Raw genomic sequence first — 26,445 nt, 5'->3', positions numbered from 1 at the left:
ACTAAACTGAAGCTTATTTACAGATTGACTAAACTGAAACTTATATACAGTTTGACTAAACTGAAGCTTATATACAGTTTGACTAAACTGAAGCTTATTTACAGTTTGACTAAACTGAAGCTTATTTATAGATTGACTGAACTGAAGCTTATTTACAGTTTGACTGAACTGAAGCTTATTTACAGATTGACTAAACTGAAACTTATATACAGTTTGACTAAACTGAAGCTTATTTACAGTTTGACTAAACTGAAGCTTATTTACAGTTTGACTGAACTGAAGCTTATTTACAGTTTGACTGAACTGAAGCTTATTTACAGTTTGACTAAACTGAAGCTTATTTACAGTTTGACTAAACTGAAACCTATTTACAGTTTGACTGAACTGAAGCTTATTTACAGTTTGACTAAACTGAAACCTATTTACAGTTTGACTGAACTGAAACTTATTTACAGTTTGACTGAACTGAAGCTTATTTACAGTTTGACTAAACTGAAACCTATTTACAGTTTGACTAAACTGAAACTTATTTACAGTTTGACTGAACTGAAGCTTATTTACAGTTTGACTGAACTGAAGCTTATTTACAGTTTGACTGAACTGAAGCTTATTTACAGTTTGACTAAACTGAAGCTTATTTACAGTTTGACTAAACTGAAACCTATTTACAGTTTGACTGAACTGAAGCTTATTTACAGTTTGACTAAACTGAAACCTATTTACAGTTTGACTGAACTGAAACCTATTTACAGTTTGACTAAACTGAAGCTTATTTACAGTTTGACTGAACTGAAGCTTATTTACAGTTTGACTAAACTGAAACCTATTTACAGTTTGACTAAACTGAAACTTATTTACAGTTTGACTGAACTGAAGCTTATTTACAGATTGACTAAACTGAAACCTATTTACAGTTTGACTAAACTGAAGCTTATTTACAGTTTGACTAAACTGAAACCTATTTACAGTTTGACTGAACTGAAACTTATTTACAGTTTGACTGAACTGAAGCTTATTTACAGTTTGACTAAACTGAAGCTTATTTACAGTTTGACTAAACTGAAACCTATTTACAGTTTGACTGAACTGAAGCTTATTTACAGTTTGACTAAACTGAAACCTATTTACAGTTTGACTGAACTGAAGCTTATTTACAGTTTGACTGAACTGAAGCTTATTTACAGTTTGACTAAACTGAAGCTTATTTACAGTTTGACTAAACTGAAGCTTATTTACAGTTTGACTAAACTGAAGCTTATTTACAGTTTGACTGAACTGAAGCTTATTTACAGATTGACTGAACTGAAGCTTATTTACAGTTTGACTGAACTGAAGCTTATTTACAGTTTGACTGAACTGAAGCTTATTTACAGTTTGACTGAACTGAAGCTTATTTACAGTTTGACTGAACTGAAGCTTATTTACAGTTTGACTGAACTGAAGCTTATTTACAGTTTGACTGAACTGAAGCTTATTTACAGATTGACTGAACTGAAGCTTATTTACAGTTTGACTAAACTGAAGCTTATTTACAGTTTGACTAAACTGAAGCTTATTTACAGTTTGACTAAACTGAAGCTTATTTACAGTTTGACTGAACTGAAGCTTATTTACAGTTTGACTGAACTGAAGCTTATTTACAGTTTGACTGAACTGAAGCTTATTTACAGATTGACTGAACTGAAGCTTATTTACAGTTTGACTGAACTGAAGCTTATTTACAGTTTGACTGAACTGAAGCTTATTTACAGATTGACTGAACTGAAGCTTATTTACAGATTGACTGAACTGAAGCTTATTTACAGTTTGACTAAACTGAAGCTTATTTACAGTTTGACTAAACTGAAGCTTATTTACAGTTTGACTGAACTGAAGCTTATTTACAGTTTGACTGAACTGAAGCTTATTTACAGATTGACTCAACTGAAGCTTATTTACAGTTTGACTGAACTGAAGCTTATTTACAGTTTGACTGAACTGAAGCTTATTTACAGATTGACTGAACTGAAACTTATTTACAGTTTGACTGAACTGAAGCTTATTTACAGTTTGACTAAACTGAAGCTTATTTACAGTTTGACTAAACTGAAGCTTATTTACAGTTTGACTAAACTGAAACTTATTTACAGTTTGACTGAACTGAAGCTTATTTACAGTTTTACTGAACTGAAGCTTATTTACAGTTTGACTAAACTGAAGCTTATTTACAGTTTTACTGAACTGAAACTTATTTACAGTTTGACTAAACTGAAGCTTATTTACAGTTTGACTGAACTGAAGCTTATTTACAGTTTGACTGAACTGAAGCTTATTTACAGTTTGACTGAACTGAAGCTTATTTACAGTTTTACTGAACTGAAGCTTATTTACAGTTTGACTAAACTGAAGCTTATTTACAGATTGACTGAACTGAAACTTATTTACAGTTTGACTGAACTGAAGCTTATTTACAGTTTGACTAAACTGAAGCTTATTTACAGTTTGACTAAACTGAAGCTTATTTACAGTTTGACTAAACTGAAACTTATTTACAGATTGACTGAACTGAAGCTTATTTACAGTTTTACTGAACTGAAACTTATTTACAGTTTGACTAAACTGAAGCTTATTTACAGTTTGACTAAACTGAAGCTTATTTACAGTTTGACTGAACTGAAGCTTATTTACAGTTTGACTGAACTGAAGCTTATTTACAGTTTTACTGAACTGAAACTTATTTACAGTTTGACTGAACTGAAGCTTATTTACAGTTTTACTGAACTGAAACTTATTTACAGTTTTACTGAACTGAAGCTTATTTACAGTTTGACTGAACTGAAGCTTATTTACAGTTTGACTGAACTGAAGCTTATTTACAGTTTGACTGAACTGAAGCTTATTTACAGTTTTACTGAACTGAAGCTTATTTACAGTTTGACTAAACTGAAGCTTATTTACAGTTTTACTGAACTGAAACTTATTTACAGTTTGACTAAACTGAAGCTTATTTACAGTTTGACTAAACTGAAGCTTATTTACAGTTTGACTAAACTGAAGCTTATTTACAGTTTTACTGAACTGAAACTTATTTACAGTTTGACTGAACTGAAGCTTATTTACAGTTTGACTGAACTGAAGCTTATTTACAGATTGACTAAACTGAAGCTTATTTACAGTTTTACTGAACTGAAACTTATTTACAGTTTTACTGAACTGAAGCTTATTTACAGTTTGACTGAACTGAAGCTTATTTACAGTTTGACTGAACTGAAGCTTATTTACAGTTTGACTGAACTGAAGCTTATTTACAGTTTTACTGAACTGAAGCTTATTTACAGATTGACTGAACTGAAGCTTATTTACAGTTTGACTGAACTGAAGCTTATTTACAGTTTGACTGAACTGAAGCTTATTTACAGTTTGACTAAACTGAAGCTTATTTACAGTTTGACTGAACTGAAGCTTATTTACAGATTGACTGAACTGAAGCTTATTTACAGATTGACTAAACTGAAGCTTATTTACAGTTTGACTGAACTGAAGCTTAATTACAGTTTGACTAAACTGAAACTTATTTACAGTTTGACTAAACTGAAGCTTATTTACAGATTGACTAAACTGAAGCTTAATTACAGTTTGACTAAACTGAAGCTTATTTACAGATTGACTGAACTGAAGCTTATTTACAGTTTGACTGAACTGAAGCTTATTTACAGATTGACTGAACTGAAGCTTATTTACAGATTGACTGAACTGAAGCTTATTTACAGATTGACTAAACTGAAGCTTATTTACAGATTGACTGAACTGAAGCTTATTTACAGTTTGACTAAACTGAAGCTTATTTACAGTTTGACTAAACTGAAGCTTAATTACAGTTTGACTAAACTGAAGCTTATTTACAGATTGACTGAACTGAAGCTTATTTACAGATTGACTGAACTGAAGCTTATTTACAGATTGACTAAACTGAAGCTTATTTACAGATTGACTAAACTGAAGCTTAATTACAGTTTGACTAAACTGAAGCTTATTTACAGATTGACTAAACTGAAGCTTAATTACAGTTTGACTGAACTGAAGCTTATTTACAGATTGACTGAACTGAAGCTTATTTACAGATTGACTAAACTGAAGCTTATTTACAGATTGACTAAACTGAAGCTTATTTACAGATTGACTAAACTGAAGCTTAATTACAGTTTGACTAAACTGAAACTTATTTACAGTTTGACTAAACTGAAGCTTATTTACAGATTGAGTAAACTGAAGCTTATTTACAGATTGACTGAACTGAAGCTTATTTACAGTTTTACTAAACTGAAGCTTATTTACAGTTTGACTAAACTGAAGCTTATTTACAGATTGACTGAACTGAAGCTTATTTACAGTTTGACTGAACTGAAGCTTATTTACAGTTTGACTGAACTGAAGCTTATTTACAGTTTGACTGAACTGAAGCTTATTTACAGTTTGACTAAACTGAAGCTTATTTACAGTTTTACTGAACTGAAGCTTATTTACAGTTTGACTAAACTGAAGCTTATTTACAGATTGACTGAACTGAAGCTTATTTACAGTTTGACTGAACTGAAGCTTATTTACAGTTTGACTGAACTGAAGCTTATTTACAGTTTGACTGAACTGAAGCTTATTTACAGTTTTACTGAACTGAAGCTTATTTACAGTTTGACTAAACTGAAGCTTATTTACAGTTTGACTAAACTGAAACTTATTTACAGATTGACTGAACTGAAGCTTATTTACAGTTTGACTAAACTGAAACTTATTTACAGTTTGACTAAACTGAAGCTTATTTACAGTTTGACTAAACTGAAGCTTATTTACAGTTTGACTGAACTGAAGCTTATTTACAGATTGACTGAACTGAAGCTTATTTACAGTTTGACTGAACTGAAGCTTATTTACAGTTTGACTGAATTGAAGCTTATTTACAGTTTGACTGAACTGAAGCTTATTTACAGTTTGACTGAACTGAAGCTTATTTACAGTTTGACTGAACTGAAGCTTATTTACAGTTTGACTGAACTGAAGCTTATTTACAGATTGACTGAACTGAAGCTTATTTACAGTTTGACTAAACTGAAGCTTATTTACAGTTTGACTAAACTGAAGCTTATTTACAGTTTGACTAAACTGAAGCTTATTTACAGTTTGACTAAACTGAAGCTTATTTACAGTTTGACTAAACTGAAACTTATTTACAGTTTGACTAAACTGAAGCTTATTTACAGTTTGACTGAACTGAAGCTTATTTACAGTTTGACTAAACTGAAGCTTATTTACAGTTTGACTAAACTGAAACTTATTTACAGTTTGACTAAACTGAAGCTTATTTACAGTTTGACTGAACTGAAGCTTATTTACAGTTTGACTGAACTGAAGCTTATTTACAGATTGACTGAACTGAAGCTTATTTACAGTTTGACTAAACTGAAGCTTATTTACAGTTTGACTAAACTGAAGCTTATTTACAGATTGACTGAACTGAAGCTTATTTACAGATTGACTGAACTGAAGCTTATTTACAGTTTGACTAAACTGAAGCTTATTTACAGTTTGACTAAACTGAAGCTTATTTACAGTTTGACTGAACTGAAGCTTATTTACAGTTTGACTGAACTGAAGCTTATTTACAGATTGACTGAACTGAAGCTTATTTACAGTTTGACTGAACTGAAGCTTATTTACAGTTTGACTGAACTGAAGCTTATTTACAGATTGACTGAACTGAAACTTATTTACAGTTTGACTGAACTGAAGCTTATTTACAGTTTGACTAAACTGAAGCTTATTTACAGTTTGACTAAACTGAAGCTTATTTACAGTTTGACTAAACTGAAACTTATTTACAGATTGACTGAACTGAAGCTTATTTACAGTTTGACTGAACTGAAGCTTATTTACAGTTTGACTGAACTGAAGCTTATTTACAGTTTTACTGAACTGAAGCTTATTTACAGTTTGACTAAACTGAAGCTTATTTACAGTTTTACTGAACTGAAACTTATTTACAGTTTGACTAAACTGAAGCTTATTTACAGTTTGACTAAACTGAAGCTTATTTACAGTTTGACTGAACTGAAGCTTATTTACAGTTTGACTGAACTGAAGCTTATTTACAGTTTTACTGAACTGAAGCTTATTTACAGTTTGACTAAACTGAAGCTTATTTACAGTTTGACTAAACTGAAGCTTATTTACAGTTTGACTAAACTGAAGCTTATTTACAGTTTGACTGAACTGAAGCTTATTTACAGTTTTACTGAACTGAAGCTTATTTACAGTTTGACTAAACTGAAGCTTATTTACAGTTTTACTGAACTGAAACTTATTTACAGTTTGACTAAACTGAAGCTTATTTACAGTTTGACTAAACTGAAGCTTATTTACAGTTTGACTGAACTGAAGCTTATTTACAGTTTGACTGAACTGAAGCTTATTTACAGTTTGACTAAACTGAAGCTTATTTACAGTTTTACTGAACTGAAACTTATTTACAGTTTGACTAAACTGAAGCTTATTTACAGTTTGACTGAACTGAAGCTTATTTACAGATTGACTAAACTGAAGCTTATTTACAGTTTGACTAAACTGAAGCTTATTTACAGTTTGACTAAACTGAAGCTTATTTACAGTTTGACTGAACTGAAGCTTATTTACAGTTTTACTGAACTGAAGCTTATTTACAGTTTGACTAAACTGAAGCTTATTTACAGTTTTACTGAACTGAAACTTATTTACAGTTTGACTAAACTGAAGCTTATTTACAGTTTGACTAAACTGAAGCTTATTTACAGTTTGACTGAACTGAAGCTTATTTACAGTTTGACTGAACTGAAGCTTATTTACAGTTTGACTAAACTGAAGCTTATTTACAGTTTTACTGAACTGAAACTTATTTACAGTTTGACTAAACTGAAGCTTATTTACAGTTTGACTGAACTGAAGCTTATTTACAGATTGACTAAACTGAAGCTTATTTACAGTTTGACTAAACTGAAGCTTATTTACAGTTTGACTAAACTGAAGCTTATTTACAGTTTGACTGAACTGAAGCTTATTTACAGTTTGACTGAACTGAAGCTTATTTACAGTTTGACTGAACTGAAGCTTATTTACAGATTGACTGAACTGAAGCTTATTTACAGATTGACTGAACTGAAGCTTATTTACAGTTTGACTGAACTGAAGCTTATTTACAGTTTGACTGAACTGAAGCTTATTTACAGTTTGACTGAACTGAAGCTTATTTACAGTTTTACTGAACTGAAGCTTATTTACAGTTTGACTAAACTGAAGCTTATTTACAGTTTGACTAAACTGAAGCTTATTTACAGTTTGACTAAACTGAAGCTTATTTACAGTTTGACTGAACTGAAGCTTATTTACAGTTTGACTGAACTGAAGCTTATTTACAGTTTGACTAAACTGAAGCTTATTTACAGTTTGACTAAACTGAAGCTTATTTACAGTTTGACTGAACTGAAGCTTATTTACAGATTGACTGAACTGAAGCTTATTTACAGTTTGACTAAACTGAAGCTTATTTACAGTTTGACTGAACTGAAGCTTATTTACAGTTTGACTAAACTGAAGCTTATTTACAGTTTTACTGAACTGAAACTTATTTACAGTTTGACTAAACTGAAGCTTATTTACAGTTTGACTGAACTGAAGCTTATTTACAGATTGACTAAACTGAAGCTTATTTACAGTTTTACTGAACTGAAGCTTATTTACAGTTTGACTAAACTGAAGCTTATTTACAGTTTGACTGAACTGAAGCTTATTTACAGTTTGACTGAACTGAAGCTTATTTACAGTTTGACTGAACTGAAGCTTATTTACAGATTGACTGAACTGAAGCTTATTTACAGATTGACTGAACTGAAGCTTATTTACAGTTTGACTGAACTGAAGCTTATTTACAGTTTGACTGAACTGAAGCTTATTTACAGTTTGACTGAACTGAAGCTTATTTACAGTTTGACTAAACTGAAGCTTATTTACAGTTTTACTGAACTGAAGCTTATTTACAGTTTGACTAAACTGAAGCTTATTTACAGTTTGACTAAACTGAAGCTTATTTACAGTTTGACTGAACTGAAGCTTATTTACAGTTTTACTGAACTGAAGCTTATTTACAGTTTGACTAAACTGAAGCTTATTTACAGTTTGACTAAACTGAAGCTTATTTACAGTTTGACTAAACTGAAGCTTATTTACAGTTTGACTGAACTGAAGCTTATTTACAGATTGACTGAACTGAAGCTTATTTACAGTTTGACTAAACTGAAACTTATTTACAGATTGACTGAACTGAAGCTTATTTACAGTTTGACTAAACTGAAACTTATTTACAGTTTGACTAAACTGAAGCTTATTTACAGTTTGACTAAACTGAAGCTTATTTACAGTTTGACTGAACTGAAGCTTATTTACAGTTTGACTAAACTGAAGCTTATTTACAGTTTGACTAAACTGAAGCTTATTTACAGATTGACTGAACTGAAGCTTATTTACAGTTTGACTGAACTGAAGCTTATTTACAGTTTGACTGAACTGAAGCTTATTTACAGTTTGACTAAACTGAAGCTTATTTACAGTTTGACTGAACTGAAGCTTATTTACAGTTTGACTGAACTGAAGCTTATTTACAGATTGACTAAACTGAAGCTTATTTACAGTTTGACTGAACTGAAGCTTATTTACAGTTTGACTAAACTGAAGCTTATTTACAGTTTGACTGAACTGAAGCTTATTTACAGTTTGACTAAACTGAAGCTTATTTACAGTTTGACTAAACTGAAGCTTATTTACAGTTTGACTAAACTGAAGCTTATTTACAGTTTGACTAAACTGAAGCTTATTTACAGTTTGACTAAACTGAAGCTTATTTACAGATTGACTGAACTGAAGCTTATTTACAGTTTGACTAAACTGAAGCTTATTTACAGTTTGACTAAACTGAAGCTTATTTACAGTTTGACTGAACTGAAGCTTATTTACAGTTTGACTGAACTGAAGCTTATTTACAGATTGACTAAACTGAAGCTTATTTACAGTTTGACTGAACTGAAGCTTATTTACAGTTTGACTGAACTGAAGCTTATTTACAGATTGACTGAACTGAAACTTATTTACAGTTTGACTAAACTGAAGCTTATTTACAGTTTGACTAAACTGAAGCTTATTTACAGTTTGACTAAACTGAAACTTATTTACAGTTTGACTGAACTGAAGCTTATTTACAGTTTGACTAAACTGAAGCTTATTTACAGTTTGACTAAACTGAAGCTTATTTACAGTTTGACTAAACTGAAACTTATTTACAGTTTGACTGAACTGAAGCTTATTTACAGTTTGACTGAACTGAAGCTTATTTACAGTTTTACTGAACTGAAGCTTATTTACAGTTTGACTAAACTGAAGCTTATTTACAGTTTTACTGAACTGAAACTTATTTACAGTTTGACTAAACTGAAGCTTATTTACAGTTTGACTAAACTGAAGCTTATTTACAGTTTGACTGAACTGAAGCTTATTTACAGTTTGACTGAACTGAAGCTTATTTACAGTTTTACTGAACTGAAGCTTATTTACAGTTTGACTAAACTGAAGCTTATTTACAGTTTGACTAAACTGAAGCTTATTTACAGTTTGACTAAACTGAAGCTTATTTACACTTTGACTGAACTGAAGCTTATTTACAGTTTTACTGAACTGAAGCTTATTTACAGTTTGACTAAACTGAAGCTTATTTACAGTTTTACTGAACTGAAACTTATTTACAGTTTGACTAAACTGAAGCTTATTTACAGTTTGACTAAACTGAAGCTTATTTACAGTTTGACTGAACTGAAGCTTATTTACAGTTTGACTGAACTGAAGCTTATTTACAGTTTGACTAAACTGAAGCTTATTTACAGTTTTACTGAACTGAAACTTATTTACAGTTTGACTAAACTGAAGCTTATTTACAGTTTGACTGAACTGAAGCTTATTTACAGATTGACTAAACTGAAGCTTATTTACAGTTTGACTAAACTGAAGCTTATTTACAGTTTGACTAAACTGAAGCTTATTTACAGTTTGACTGAACTGAAGCTTATTTACAGTTTGACTGAACTGAAGCTTATTTACAGTTTGACTGAACTGAAGCTTATTTACAGATTGACTGAACTGAAGCTTATTTACAGATTGACTGAACTGAAGCTTATTTACAGTTTGACTGAACTGAAGCTTATTTACAGTTTGACTGAACTGAAGCTTATTTACAGTTTGACTGAACTGAAGCTTATTTACAGTTTGACTGAACTGAAGCTTATTTACAGATTGACTGAACTGAAGCTTATTTACAGATTGACTAAACTGAAGCTTAATTACAGTTTGACTAAACTGAAACTTATTTACAGTTTGACTAAACTGAAGCTTATTTACAGATTGACTAAACTGAAGCTTAATTACAGTTTGACTAAACTGAAGCTTATTTACAGATTGACTGAACTGAAGCTTAATTACAGTTTGACTAAACTGAAACTTATTTACAGTTTGACTAAACTGAAGCTTATTTACAGATTGACTAAACTGAAGCTTATTTACAGATTGACTAAACTGAAGCTTATTTACAGATTGACTGAACTGAAGCTTATTTACAGTTTGACTAAACTGAAGCTTATTTACAGTTTGACTAAACTGAAGCTTAATTACAGTTTGACTAAACTGAAACTTATTTACAGTTTGACTAAACTGAAGCTTATTTACAGTTTGACTAAACTGAAACTTATTTACAGATTGACTAAACTGAAGCTTATTTACAGTTTGACTAAACTGAAGCTTATTTACAGTTTGACTGAACTGAAGCTTATTTACAGTTTGACTGAACTGAAGCTTATTTACAGATTGACTGAACTGAAGCTTATATACAGTTTGACTGAACTGAAGCTTATTTACAGTTTGACTGAACTGAAGCTTATTTACAGTTTGACTGAACTGAAGCTTATTTACAGTTTGACTGAACTGAAGCTTATTTACAGATTGACTGAACTGAAGCTTATTTACAGATTGACTGAACTGAAGCTTATTTACAGATTGACTAAACTGAAGCTTATTTACAGATTGAATAAACTGAAGCTTAATTACAGTTTGACTAAACTGAAGCTTATTTACAGATTGACTAAACTGAAGCTTAATTACAGTTTGACTGAACTGAAGCTTATTTACAGATTGACTGAACTGAAGCTTATTTACAGATTGACTAAACTGAAGCTTATTTACAGATTGACTAAACTGAAGCTTATTTACAGATTGACTAAACTGAAGCTTAATTACAGTTTGACTAAACTGAAACTTATTTACAGTTTGACTAAACTGAAGCTTATTTACAGATTGAGTAAACTGAAGCTTATTTACAGATTGACTGAACTGAAGCTTATTTACAGTTTTACTAAACTGAAGCTTATTTACAGTTTGACTAAACTGAAGCTTATTTACAGATTGACTGAACTGAAGCTTATTTACAGTTTGACTGAACTGAAGCTTATTTACAGTTTGACTGAACTGAAGCTTATTTACAGTTTGACTGAACTGAAGCTTATTTACAGTTTGACTAAACTGAAGCTTATTTACAGTTTTACTGAACTGAAGCTTATTTACAGTTTGACTAAACTGAAGCTTATTTACAGATTGACTGAACTGAAGCTTATTTACAGTTTGACTGAACTGAAGCTTATTTACAGTTTGACTGAACTGAAGCTTATTTACAGTTTGACTGAACTGAAGCTTATTTACAGTTTTACTGAACTGAAGCTTATTTACAGTTTGACTAAACTGAAGCTTATTTACAGTTTGACTAAACTGAAACTTATTTACAGATTGACTGAACTGAAGCTTATTTACAGTTTGACTAAACTGAAACTTATTTACAGTTTGACTAAACTGAAGCTTATTTACAGTTTGACTAAACTGAAGCTTATTTACAGTTTGACTGAACTGAAGCTTATTTACAGATTGACTGAACTGAAGCTTATTTACAGTTTGACTGAACTGAAGCTTATTTACAGTTTGACTGAACTGAAGCTTATTTACAGTTTGACTGAACTGAAGCTTATTTACAGTTTGACTGAACTGAAGCTTATTTACAGTTTGACTGAACTGAAGCTTATTTACAGTTTGACTGAACTGAAGCTTATTTACAGATTGACTGAACTGAAGCTTATTTACAGTTTGACTAAACTGAAGCTTATTTACAGTTTGACTAAACTGAAGCTTATTTACAGTTTGACTAAACTGAAGCTTATTTACAGTTTGACTGAACTGAAGCTTATTTACAGTTTGACTGAACTGAAGCTTATTTACAGTTTGACTGAACTGAAGCTTATTTACAGATTGACTGAACTGAAGCTTATTTACAGTTTGACTAAACTGAAGCTTATTTACAGTTTGACTAAACTGAAGCTTATTTACAGATTGACTGAACTGAAGCTTATTTACAGATTGACTGAACTGAAGCTTATTTACAGTTTGACTAAACTGAAGCTTATTTACAGTTTGACTAAACTGAAGCTTATTTACAGTTTGACTGAACTGAAGCTTATTTACAGTTTGACTGAACTGAAGCTTATTTACAGATTGACTAAACTGAAGCTTATTTACAGTTTGACTGAACTGAAGCTTATTTACAGTTTGACTAAACTGAAGCTTATTTACAGTTTGACTGAACTGAAGCTTATTTACAGATTGACTGAACTGAAACTTATTTACAGTTTGACTGAACTGAAGCTTATTTACAGTTTGACTGAACTGAAGCTTATTTACAGTTTGACTAAACTGAAGCTTATTTACAGTTTGACTAAACTGAAGCTTATTTACAGTTTGACTAAACTGAAACTTATTTACAGTTTGACTGAACTGAAGCTTATTTACAGTTTGACTGAACTGAAGCTTATTTACAGTTTTACTGAACTGAAGCTTATTTACAGTTTGACTAAACTGAAGCTTATTTACAGTTTTACTGAACTGAAACTTATTTACAGTTTGACTAAACTGAAGCTTATTTACAGTTTGACTAAACTGAAGCTTATTTACAGTTTGACTGAACTGAAGCTTATTTACAGTTTGACTGAACTGAAGCTTATTTACAGTTTTACTGAACTGAAGCTTATTTACAGTTTGACTAAACTGAAGCTTATTTACAGTTTGACTAAACTGAAGCTTATTTACAGTTTGACTAAACTGAAGCTTATTTACAGTTTGACTGAACTGAAGCTTATTTACAGTTTTACTGAACTGAAGCTTATTTACAGTTTGACTAAACTGAAGCTTATTTACAGTTTTACTGAACTGAAACTTATTTACAGTTTGACTAAACTGAAGCTTATTTACAGTTTGACTAAACTGAAGCTTATTTACAGTTTGACTGAACTGAAGCTTATTTACAGTTTGACTGAACTGAAGCTTATTTACAGTTTGACTAAACTGAAGCTTATTTACAGTTTTACTGAACTGAAACTTATTTACAGTTTGACTGAACTGAAGCTTATTTACAGTTTGACTGAACTGAAGCTTATTTACAGATTGACTGAACTGAAGCTTATTTACAGATTGACTGAACTGAAGCTTATTTACAGTTTGACTGAACTGAAGCTTATTTACAGTTTGACTGAACTGAAGCTTATTTACAGTTTGACTGAACTGAAGCTTATTTACAGTTTGACTGAACTGAAGCTTATTTACAGATTGACTGAACTGAAGCTTATTTACAGATTGACTAAACTGAAGCTTATTTACAGATTGACTGAACTGAAGCTTAATTACAGTTTGACTAAACTGAAACTTATTTACAGTTTGACTAAACTGAAGCTTATTTACAGATTGACTAAACTGAAGCTTAATTACAGTTTGACTAAACTGAAGCTTATTTACAGATTGACTGAACTGAAGCTTAATTACAGTTTGACTAAACTGAAACTTATTTACAGTTTGACTAAACTGAAGCTTATTTACAGATTGACTAAACTGAAGCTTATTTACAGATTGACTGAACTGAAGCTTATTTACAGATTGACTGAACTGAAGCTTATTTACAGTTTGACTAAACTGAAGCTTATTTACAGATTGACTGAACTGAAGCTTATTTACAGATTGACTAAACTGAAGCTTATTTACAGTTTGACTAAACTGAAGCTTAATTACAGTTTGACTGAACTGAAGCTTATTTACAGTTTGACTAAACTGAAGCTTATTTACAGTTTGACTAAACTGAAGCTTAATTACAGTTTGACTAAACTGAAGCTTATTTACAGATTGACTAAACTGAAGCTTATTTACAGATTGACTAAACTGAAGCTTATTTACAGATTGACTGAACTGAAGCTTATTTACAGTTTGACTAAACTAAAGCTTATTTACAGTTTGACTAAACTGAAACTTATTTACAGTTTGACTAAACTGAAGCTTATTTACAGTTTGACTAAACTGAAACTTATTTACAGATTGACTAAACTGAAGCTTATTTACAGTTTGACTAAACTGAAGCTTATTTACAGTTTGACTGAACTGAAGCTTATATACAGTTTGACTGAACTGAAGCTTATTTACAGTTTGACTGAACTGAAGCTTATTTACAGTTTGACTGAACTGAAGCTTATTTACAGTTTGACTGAACTGAAGCTTATTTACAGATTGACTGAACTGAAGCTTATTTACAGATTGACTGAACTGAAGCTTATTTACAGATTGACTAAACTGAAGCTTATTTACAGATTGACTAAACTGAAGCTTAATTACAGTTTGACTAAACTGAAGCTTATTTACAGATTGACTAAACTGAAGCTTAATTACAGTTTGACTGAACTGAAGCTTATTTACAGTTTGACTAAACTGAAGCTTATTTACAGATTGACTAAACTGAAGCTTATTTACAGATTGACTAAACTGAAGCTTATTTACAGATTGACTAAACTGAAGCTTAATTACAGTTTGACTAAACTGAAACTTATTTACAGTTTGACTAAACTGAAGCTTATTTACAGATTGAGTAAACTGAAGCTTATTTACAGTTTGACTAAACTGAAGCTTATTTACAGTTTGACTAAACTGAAACTTATTTACAGTTTGACTGAACTGAAGCTTATTTACAGATTGACTAAACTGAAGCTTAATTACAGTTTGACTGAACTGAAGCTTATTTACAGATTGACTAAACTGAAGCTTATTTACAGATTGACTGAACTGAAGCTTATTTACAGTTTGACTGAACTGAAGCTTATTTACAGTTTGACTAAACTGAAGCTTATTTACAGTTTGACTGAACTGAAGCTTATTTACAGTTTGACTAAACTGAAGCTTATTTACAGTTTTACTGAACTGAAGCTTATTTACAGTTTGACTAAACTGAAGCTTATTTACAGATTGACTGAACTGAAGCTTATTTACAGTTTGACTGAACTGAAGCTTATTTACAGATTGAGTAAACTGAAGCTTATTTACAGTTTGACTAAACTGAAACTTATTTACAGTTTGACTAAACTGAAGCTTATTTACAGATTGAGTAAACTGAAGCTTATTTACAGATTGACTAAACTGAAGCTTATTTACAGATTGACTAAACTGAAGCTTAATTACAGTTTGACTGAACTGAAGCTTATTTACAGATTGACTAAACTGAAGCTTATTTACAGATTGACTGAACTGAAGCTTATTTACAGTTTGACTGAACTGAAGCTTATTTACAGTTTGACTAAACTGAAGCTTATTTACAGTTTTACTGAACTGAAGCTTATTTACAGTTTGACTAAACTGAAGCTTATTTACAGATTGACTGAACTGAAGCTTATTTACAGTTTGACTGAACTGAAGCTTATTTACAGTTTGACTGAACTGAAGCTTATTTACAGTTTGACTGAACTGAAGCTTATTTACAGTTTTACTGAACTCAAGCTTATTTACAGTTTTACTGAACTGAAGGTTATTTACAGTTTGACTAAACTGAAGCTTATTTACAGATTGACTAAACTGAAGCTTATTTACAGTTTGACTGAACTGAAGCTTATTTACAGATTGACTGAACTGAAGCTTATTTACAGTTTTACTGAACTGAAACTTATTTACAGATTGACTAAACTGAAACTTATTTACAGTTTGACTGAACTGAAGCTTATTTACAGATTGACTAAACTGAAACTTATTTACAGTTTGACTAAACTGAAGCTTATTTACAGTTTGACTAAACTGAAACTTATATACAGTTTGACTAAACTGAAGCTTATTTACAGATTGACTGAACTGAAGCTTATTTACAGTTTGACTGAACTGAAGCTTATTTACAGTTTGACTAAACTGAAGCTTATTTACAGTTTGACTAAACTGAAGCTTATTTACAGTTTGACTGAACTGAAGCTTATTTACAGTTTGACTAAACTGAAGCTTATTTACAGATTGACTGAACTGAAGCTTATTTACAGTTTGACTGAACTGAAGCTTATTTACAGTTTGACTGAACTGAAGCTTATTTACAGTTTGACTAAACTGAAGCTTATTTACAGTTTGACTAAACTGAAACCTATTTACAGTTTGACTGAACTGAAGCTTATTTACAGTTTGACTGAACTGAAGCTTATTTACAGTTTGACTAAACTGAAACCTATTTACAGTTTGACTAAACTGAAGCTTATTTACAGTTTGACTGAACTGAAGCTTATTTACAGTTTGACTAAACTGAAGCTTATATACAGTTTGACTAAACTGAAGCTTATTTACAGTTTGACTGAACTGAAGCTTATTTACAGTTTGACTAAACTGAAGCTTATTTACAGATTGACTGAACTGAAGCTTATTTACAGTTTGACTGAACTGAAGCTTATTTACAGTTTGACTGAACTGAAGCTTATTTACAGTTTGACTAAACTGAAGCTTATTTACAGTTTGACTAAACTGAAACCTATTTACAGTTTGACTGAACTGAAGCTTATTTACAGTTTGACTGAACTGAAGCTTATTTACAGTTTGACTGAACTGAAGCTTATTTACAGTTTGACTAAACTGAAGCTTATTTACAGTTTGACTGAACTGAAGCTTATTTACAGTTTGACTAAACCGAAACTTATTTACAGTTTGACTAAACTGAAGCTTATTTACAGTTTTACTGAACTGAAGCTTATTTACAGTTTGACTAAACTGAAGCTTATTTACAGATTGACTGAACTGAAGCTTATTTACAGTTTGACTGAACTGAAGCTTATTTACAGTTTGACTGAACTGAAGCTTATTTACAGTTTGACTGAACTGAAGCTTATTTACAGATTGACTGAACTGAAGCTTATTTACAGTTTTACTGAACTGAAGCTTATTTACAGTTTTACTGAACTGAAGGTTATTTACAGTTTGACTAAACTGAAGCTTATTTACAGATTGACTAAACTGAAGCTTATTTACAGTTTGACTGAACTGAAGCTTATTTACAGTTTTACTGAACTGAAACTTATTTACAGATTGACTAAACTGAAGCTTATTTACAGTTTGACTGAACTGAAGCTTATTTACAGTTTGACTGAACTGAAGCTTATTTACAGATTGACTGAACTGAAGCTTATTTACAGTTTGACTAAACTGAAGCTTATTTACAGATTGACTGAACTGAAGCTTATTTACAGTTTGACTGAACTGAAACTTATTTACAGTTTGACTGAACTGAAGCTTATTTACAGTTTGACTAAACTGAAGCTTATTTACAGTTTGACTAAACTGAAGCTTATTTACAGTTTGACTGAACTGAAGCTTATTTACAGTTTGACTAAACTGAAGCTTATTTACAGTTTGACTGAACTGAAGCTTATTTACAGTTTGACTAAACTGAAGCTTATTTACAGTTTGACTGAACTGAAGCTTATTTACAGTTTGACTGAACTGAAGCTTATTTACAGTTTGACTAAACTGAAGCTTATTTACAGTTTGACTAAACTGAAGCTTATTTACAGTTTGACTAAACTGAAGCTTATTTACAGTTTGACTAAACTGAAGCTTATTTACAGTTTGACTGAACTGAAGCTTATTTACAGTTTGACTGAACTGAAGCTTATTTACAGTTTGACTAAACTGAAACTTATTTACAGATTGACTGAACTGAAGCTTATTTACAGTTTGACTGAACTGAAGCTTATTTACAGATTGACTGAGCTGAAGCTTATTTACAGTTTGACTAAACTGAAACTTATTTACAGTTTGACTAAACTGAAACTTATTTACAGATTGACTGAACTGAAGCTTATTTACAGTTTGACTAAACTGAAACTTATTTACAGTTTGACTAAACTGAAACTTATTTACAGATTGACTGAACTGAAGCTTATTTACAGTTTGACTAAACTGAAGCTTATTTACAGATTGACTGAACTGAAGCTTATTTACAGTTTGACTAAACTGAAGCTTATTTACAGATTGACTGAACTGAAGCTTATTTACAGTTTGACTAAACTGAAACTTATTTACAGTTTGACTAAACTGAAACTTATTTACAGATTGACTGAACTGAAGCTTATTTACAGTTTGACTAAACTGAAACTTATTTACAGATTGACTAAACTGAAGCTTATTTACAGATTGACTGAACTGAAGCTTATTTACAGTTTGACTAAACTGAAGCTTATTTACAGATTGACTGAACTGAAGCTTATTTACAGTTTGACTAAACTGAAGCTTATTTACAGATTGACTAAACTGAAACTTATATACAGTTTGACTAAACTGAAGCTTATATACAGTTTGACTAAACTGAAGCTTATTTACAGTTTAACTAAACTGAAGCTTATTTACAGATTGACTGAACTGAAGCTTATTTACAGTTTGACTGAACTGAAGCTTATTTACAGATTGACTAAACTGAAACTTATATACAGTTTGACTAAACTGAAGCTTATTTACAGTTTGACTAAACTGAAGCTTATTTACAGATTGACTGAACTGAAGCTTATTTACAGTTTGACTGAACTGAAGCTTATTTACAGTTTGACTAAACTGAAGCTTATTTACAGTTTGACTAAACTGAAGCTTATTTACAGTTTGACTAAACTGAAGCTTATTTACAGATTGACTAAACTGAAGCTTATTTACAGATTGACTGAACTGAAGCTTATTTACAGTTTGACTGAACTGAAGCTTATTTACAGTTTGACTAAACTGAAACCTATTTACAGTTTGACTAAACTGAAGCTTATTTACAGTTTGACTGAACTGAAGCTTATTTACAGTTTGACTAAACTGAAGCTTATTTACAGATTGACTGAACTGAAGCTTATTTACAGTTTGACTGAACTGAAGCTTATTTACAGTTTGACTGAACTGAAGCTTATTTACAGTTTGACTGAACTGAAGCTTATTTACAGTTTGACTAAACTGAAGCTTATTTACAGTTTGACTGAACTGAAGCTTATTTACAGTTTGACTAAACTGAAGCTTATTTACAGTTTGACTAAACTGAAACCTATTTACAGTTTGACTAAACTGAAGCTTATTTACAGTTTGACTAAACTGAAACCTATTTACAGTTTGACTAAACTGAAGCTTATTTACAGTTTGACTGAACTGAAGCTTATTTACAGTTTGACTGAACTGAAGCTTATTTACAGTTTGACTAAACTGAAACCTATTTACAGTTTGACTAAACTGAAGCTTATTTACAGTTTGACTAAACTGAAGCTTATTTACAGTTTGACTAAACTGAAGCTTATTTACAGTTTGACTGAACTGAAGCTTATTTACAGTTTGACTGAACTGAAGCTTATTTACAGTTTGACTAAACTGAAACCTATTTACAGTTTGACTAAACTGAAGCTTATTTACAGTTTGACTAAACCGAAACTTATTTACAGTTTGACTAAACTGAAGCTTATTTACAGTTTTACTGAACTGAAGCTTATTTACAGTTTGACTAAACTGAAGCTTATTTACAGATTGACTGAACTGAAGCTTATTTACAGTTTGACTGAACTGAAGCTTATTTACAGTTTGACTGAACTGAAGCTTATTTACAGTTTGACTGAACTGAAGCTTATTTACAGATTGACTGAACTGAAGCTTATTTACAGTTTTACTGAACTGAAGCTTATTTACAGTTTTACTGAACTGAAGGTTATTTACAGTTTGACTAAACTGAAGCTTATTTACAGATTGACTAAACTGAAGCTTATTTACAGTTTGACTGAACTGAAGCTTATTTACAGATTGACTGAACTGAAGCTTATTTACAGTTTTACTGAACTGAAACTTATTTACAGATTGACTAAACTGAAGCTTATTTACAGATTGACTGAACTGAAGCTTATTTACAGTTTTACTGAACTGAAGCTTATTTACAGATTGACTAAACTGAAGCTTATTTACAGTTTGACTGAACTGAAGCTTATTTACAGTTTGACTGAACTGAAGCTTATTTACAGTTTGACTGAACTGAAGCTTATTTACAGTTTGACTAAACTGAAACTTATTTACAGTTTGACTAAACTGAAGCTTATTTACAGTTTGACTAAACTGAAGCTTATTTACAGATTGACTAAACTGAAGCTTATTTACAGTTTGACTGAACTGAAGCTTATTTACAGATTGACTGAACTGAAGCTTATTTACAGTTTTACTGAACTGAAACTTATTTACAGATTGACTAAACTGAAGCTTATTTACAGTTTGACTGAACTGAAGCTTATTTACAGTTTGACTGAACTGAAGCTTATTTACAGTTTGACTAAACTGAAACCTATTTACAGTTTGACTAAACTGAAGCTTATTTACAGTTTGACTGAACTGAAGCTTATTTACAGTTTGACTAAACTGAAGCTTATTTACAGTTTTACTGAACTGAAGCTTATTTACAGATTGACTGAACTGAAGCTTATTTACAGTTTGACTGAACTGAAGCTTATTTACAGATTGACTGAACTGAAGCTTATTTACAGTTTGACTAAACTGAAGCTTATTTACAGTTTGACTAAACTGAAGCTTATTTACAGTTTGACTGAACTGAAGCTTATTTACAGTTTGACTGAACTGAAGCTTATTTACAGTTTGACTGAACTGAAACTTATTTACAGTTTGACTGAACTGAAGCTTATTTACAGTTTGACTAAACTGAAGCTTATTTACAGTTTGACTAAACTGAAGCTTATTTACAGTTTGACTAAACTGAAACTTATTTACAGTTTGACTAAACTGAAGCTTATTTACAGTTTGACTGAACTGAAGCTTATTTACAGTTTGACTAAACTGAAGCTTATTTACAGATTGACTAAACTGAAGCTTATTTACAGTTTGACTAAACTGAAGCTTATTTACAGATTGACTAAACTGAAGCTTATTTACAGTTTGACTAAACTGAAGCTTATTTACAGTTTGACTAAACTGAAGCTTATTTACAGTTTGACTGAACTGAAGCTTATTTACAGTTTGACTAAACTGAAACCTATTTACAGTTTGACTAAACTGAAGCTTATTTACAGTTTGACTGAACTGAAGCTTATTTACAGTTTGACTAAACTGAAGCTTATTTACAGTTTTACTGAACTGAAGCTTATTTACAGATTGACTGAACTGAAGCTTATTTACAGTTTGACTAAACTGAAGCTTATTTACAGTTTGACTAAACTGAAACTTATTTGCAGTTTGACTGAACTGAAGCTTATTTACAGTTTGACTAAACTGAAACTTATTTACAGTTTGACTAAACTGAAGCTTATTTACAGTTTGACTAAACTGAAGCTTATTTACAGTTTGACTGAACTGAAGCTTATTTACAGTTTTACTGAACTGAAGCTTATTTACAGTTTGACTAAACTGAAGCTTATTTACAGTTTGACTAAACTGAAGCTTATTTACAGTTTGACTAAACTGAAGCTTATTTACAGATTGACTGAACTGAAGCTTATTTACAGTTTGACTGAACTGAAGCTTATTTACAGATTGACTGAACTGAAGCTTATTTACAGTTTGACTAAACTGAAACTTATTTACAGATTGACTGAACTGAAGCTTATTTACAGTTTGACTAAACTGAAACTTATTTACAGTTTGACAAAACTGAAGCTTATTTACAGTTTGACTAAACTGAAACTTATTTACAGTTTGACAAAACTGAAGCTTATTTACAGTTTGACTAAACTGAAGCTTATTTACAGATTGACTGAACTGAAGCTTATTTACAGTTTGACTGAACTGAAGCTTATTTACAGTTTGACTGAACTGAAGCTTATTTACAGTTTGACTGAACTGAAGCTTATTTACAGATTGACTGAACTGAAGCTTATTTACAGTTTTACTGAACTGAAGGTTATTTACAGTTTGACTAAACTGAAGCTTATTTACAGATTGACTAAACTGAAGCTTATTTACAGTTTGACTGAACTGAAGCTTATTTACAGATTGACTGAACTGAAGCTTATTTACAGTTTTACTGAACTGAAACTTATTTACAGATTGACTAAACTGAAGCTTATTTACAGTTTGACTGAACTGAAGCTTATTTACAGTTTGACTAAACTGAAGCTTATTTACAGTTTGACTGAACTGAAGCTTATTTACAGTTTGACTGAACTGAAGCTTATTTACAGTTTGACTGAACTGAAGCTTATTTACAGTTTGACTGAACTGAAGCTTATTTACAGATTGACTGAACTGAAGCTTATTTACAGTTTGACTAAACTGAAGCTTATTTACAGTTTGACTAAACTGAAGCTTATTTACAGTTTGACTGAACTGAAGCTTATTTACAGTTTGACTGAACTGAAGCTTATTTACAGTTTGACTGAACTGAAGCTTATTTACAGATTGACTGAACTGAAGCTTATTTACAGTTTGACTAAACTGAAGCTTATTTACAGTTTGACTAAACTGAAGCTTATTTACAGTTTGACTGAACTGAAGCTTATTTACAGTTTGACTGAACTGAAGCTTATTTACAGATTGACTGAACTGAAGCTTATTTACAGTTTGACTAAACTGAAGCTTATTTACAGTTTTACTGAACTGAAGCTTATTTACAGATTGACTGAACTGAAGCTTATTTACAGATTGACTGAACTGAAGCTTATTTACAGTTTGACTAAACTGAAGCTTATTTACAGTTTGACTAAACTGAAGCTTATTTACAGTTTTACTGAACTGAAGCTTATTTACAGATTGACTGAACTGAAGCTTATTTACAGATTGACTGAACTGAAGCTTATTTACAGTTTGACTAAACTGAAGCTTATTTACAGTTTGACTGAACTGAAGCTTATTTACAGATTGACTGAACTGAAGCTTATTTACAGTTTGACTGAACTGAAGCTTATTTACAGTTTGACTGAACTGAAGCTTATTTACAGTTTGACTGAACTGAAGCTTATTTACAGATTGACTGAACTGAAGCTTATTTACAGTTTGACTAAACTGAAGCTTATTTACAGTTTTACTGAACTGAAGCTTATTTACAGATTGACTGAACTGAAGCTTATTTACAGATTGACTGAACTGAAGCTTATTTACAGTTTGACTAAACTGAAGCTTATTTACAGTTTGACTAAACTGAAGCTTATTTACAGTTTTACTGAACTGAAGCTTATTTACAGATTGACTGAACTGAAGCTTATTTACAGATTGACTGAACTGAAGCTTATTTACAGATTGACTGAACTGAAGCTTATTTACAGTTTGACTAAACTGAAGCTTATTTACAGTTTGACTGAACTGAAGCTTATTTACAGATTGACTGAACTGAAACTTATTTACAGTTTGACTGAACTGAAGCTTATTTACAGTTTGACTAAACTGAAGCTTATTTACAGTTTGACTAAACTGAAGCTTATTTACAGTTTGACTAAACTGAAACTTATTTACAGTTTGACTGAACTGAAGCTTATTTACAGTTTGACTGAACTGAAGCTTATTTACAGTTTGACTGAACTAAAGCTTATTTACAGTTTTACTGAACTGAAGCTTATTTACAGTTTGACTGAACTGAAGCTTATTTACAGTTTTACTGAACTGAAACTTATTTACAGTTTGACTGAACTGAAGCTTATTTACAATTTGACTAAACTGAAGCTTATTTACAGTTTTACTGAACTGAAGCTTATTTACAGATTGACTGAACTGAAGCTTATTTACAGTTTGACTAAACTGAAGCTTATTTACAGTTTGACTAAACTGAAGCTTATTTACAGTTTTACTGAACTGAAGCTTATTTACAGATTGACTGAACTGAAGCTTATTTACAGATTGACTGAACTGAAGCTTATTTACAGTTTGACTGAACTGAAGCTTATTTACAGTTTGACTGAACTGAAGCTTATTTACAGATTGACTGAACTGAAGCTTATTTACAGATTGACTGAACTGAAGCTTATTTACAGTTTGACTGAACTGAAGCTTATTTACAGTTTGACTGAACTGAAGCTTATTTACAGATTGACTGAACTGAAACTTATTTACAGTTTGACTAAACTGAAGCTTATTTACAGTTTGACTGAACTGAAGCTTATTTACAGTTTGACTGAACTGAAGCTTATTTACAGTTTTACTGAACTGAAGCTTATTTACAGTTTTACTGAACTGAAGCTTATTTACAGATTGACTGAACTGAAGCTTATTTACAGTTTGACTGAACTGAAGCTTATTTACAGTTTGACTGAACTGAAGCTTATTTACAGATTGACTGAACTGAAACTTATTTACAGTTTGACTAAACTGAAGCTTATTTACAGATTGACTGAACTGAAGCTTATTTACAGTTTGACTGAACTGAAGCTTATTTACAGTTTTACTGAACTGAAGCTTATTTACAGTTTGACTAAACTGAAGCTTATTTACAGTTTGACTGAACTGAAGCTTATTTACAGTTTGACTGAACTGAAACTTATTTACAGTTTGACTAAACTGAAACTTATTTACAGTTTGACTAAACTGAAGCTTATTTACAGTTTGACTAAACTGAAGCTTATTTACAGATTGACTGAACTGAAACTTATTTACAGTTTGACTAAACTGAAGCTTATTTACAGTTTGACTGAACTGAAGCTTATTTACAGATTGACTGAACTGAAGCTTATTTACAGTTTGACTAAACTGAAGCTTATTTACAGTTTGACTAAACTGAAACTTATTTACAGTTTGACTGAACTGAAGCTTATTTACAGTTTGACTAAACTGAAGCTTATTTACAGTTTGACTGAACTGAAGCTTATTTACAGATTGAGTAAACTGAAGCTTATTTACAGTTTGACTGAACTGAAGCTTATTTACAGTTTGACTGAACTGAAGCTTATTTACAGTTTGACTAAACTGAAGCTTATTTACAGTTTGACTAAACTGAAGCTTATTTACAGTTTGACTAAACTGAAGCTTATTTACAGTTTGACTGAACTGAAGCTTATTTACAGTTTGACTGAACTGAAGCTTATTTACAGTTTGACTGAACTGAAGCTTATTTACAGTTTGACTGAACTGAAGCTTATTTACAGTTTGACTGAACTGAAGCTTATTTACAGTTTTACTGAACTGAAGCTTATTTACAGTTTGACTGAACTGAAGCTTATTTACAGTTTGACTGAACTGAAGCTTATTTACAGTTTTACTGAACTGAAACTTATTTACAGTTTGACTGAACTGAAGCTTATTTACAGTTTGACTAAACTGAAGCTTATTTACAGTTTGACTAAACTGAAGCTTATTTACAGTTTGACTGAACTGAAGCTTATTTACAGTTTGACTGAACTGAAGCTTATTTACAGTTTTACTGAACTGAAGCTTATTTACAGTTTGACTAAACTGAAGCTTATTTACAGTTTGACTAAACTGAAGCTTATTTACAGTTTGACTAAACTGAAGCTTATTTACAGTTTGACTGAACTGAAGCTTATTTACAGTTTTACTGAACTGAAGCTTATTTACAGTTTGACTAAACTGAAGCTTATTTACAGTTTTACTGAACTGAAACTTATTTACAGTTTGACTAAACTGAAGCTTATTTACAGTTTGACTAAACTGAAGCTTATTTACAGTTTGACTGAACTGAAGCTTATTTACAGTTTGACTGAACTGAAGCTTATTTACAGATTGACTGAACTGAAGCTTATTTACAGTTTGACTAAACTGAAGCTTATTTACAGTTTGACTAAACTGAAGCTTATTTACAGTTTGACTAAACTGAAGCTTATTTACAGATTGACTAAACTGAAGCTTATTTACAGTTTGACTGAACTGAAGCTTATTTACAGTTTGACTGAACTGAAGCTTATTTACAGTTTTACTGAACTCAAGCTTATTTACAGTTTTACTGAACTGAAGGTTATTTACAGTTTGACTAAACTGAAGCTTATTTACAGATTGACTAAACTGAAGCTTATTTACAGATTGACTAAACTGAAGCTTATTTACAGATTGACTGAACTGAAGCTTATTTACAGTTTGACTGAACTGAAG

The sequence above is a fragment of the Myxine glutinosa genome, chromosome 5, assembly GCF_964187855.1.
Source record: "Myxine glutinosa chromosome 5, kmMyxGlut1.1, whole genome shotgun sequence".
Classification (NCBI taxonomy): Eukaryota; Metazoa; Chordata; class Myxini; order Myxiniformes; family Myxinidae; genus Myxine; species Myxine glutinosa.
The sequence above is the reverse complement of the archived record's forward strand: the minus strand, read 5'-3'. Positions refer to the sequence as shown.